This window comes from Sturnira hondurensis, unplaced genomic scaffold (genome assembly GCF_014824575.4).
Source record: "Sturnira hondurensis isolate 20B ecotype Veracruz unplaced genomic scaffold, ASM1482457v3 Scaffold0012470, whole genome shotgun sequence".
NCBI lineage: Eukaryota > Metazoa > Chordata > Mammalia > Chiroptera > Phyllostomidae > Sturnira > Sturnira hondurensis.
In genome coordinates, this window is record NW_028085101.1 from 1 (window position 1) to 588 (window position 588).

The window sequence follows — 588 nt, forward strand, 5'->3', positions numbered from 1 at the left end:
CAAGCCAAAGACTTTGTTTTCTCTCTACTCGGTAAGTAACCTTCCCAGCCTTTAGCCCCGCCCCGGCGTCACGTCACGCTCTCACAATTCCTTCTCTTCCCTCAGGTCTTGTTCACCGCCGCGACCCCCGCCTTCCTCCCCAAACAGAGCTCTTGCTGCTTCGTGGCGGGATTCGCGAGGGCTCCGTGGATCTGGGGCCTTCACCCTTAGGTCCCTACGCTCGGGGACCTCACTACGACGCCGGCTTCACACTTCTGGTGCCCGTGTTTTCTCTAGATGGCACTGGGCAGGAGCTGCAACTGGACATGGGATCCTGTTACGCCTGGCTCTGCCTCCCACCACTGATGCGCGGAACCTCAGTCCGAAAGGCGTGGCAGGGTTGCCTAGGACCCCCAGTCCCAGGCGGACGTGATTTGACCCACCAAACCGAAAGCGAAGAAAACCCCAAGGACCCGCAAATCTCAGTGGACCAACCTCACGGTTACGTCACTGAGCTTGAGCTCTGTGTGTCTTCGGAAAAATCACCTAGTAACGACTCGGGGCCTGAGTCGCCTCAGCGAGACGTAATCGATCTTGGGTTTCCTGCAC

The 588-nt window shown here is 58.5% G+C and overlaps 1 long non-coding RNA gene across 1 annotated transcript; it reads left to right on the forward strand.

Moving 5' to 3' along the window:
• On the forward strand, positions 1-514 carry LOC118997097 (uncharacterized). The gene is made up of 2 exons (XR_005068607.1): positions 1-31; positions 106-514. It is a non-coding gene; the product is annotated as an uncharacterized LOC118997097 (long non-coding RNA).
• Positions 515-588: the final 74 nt, after the last annotated feature.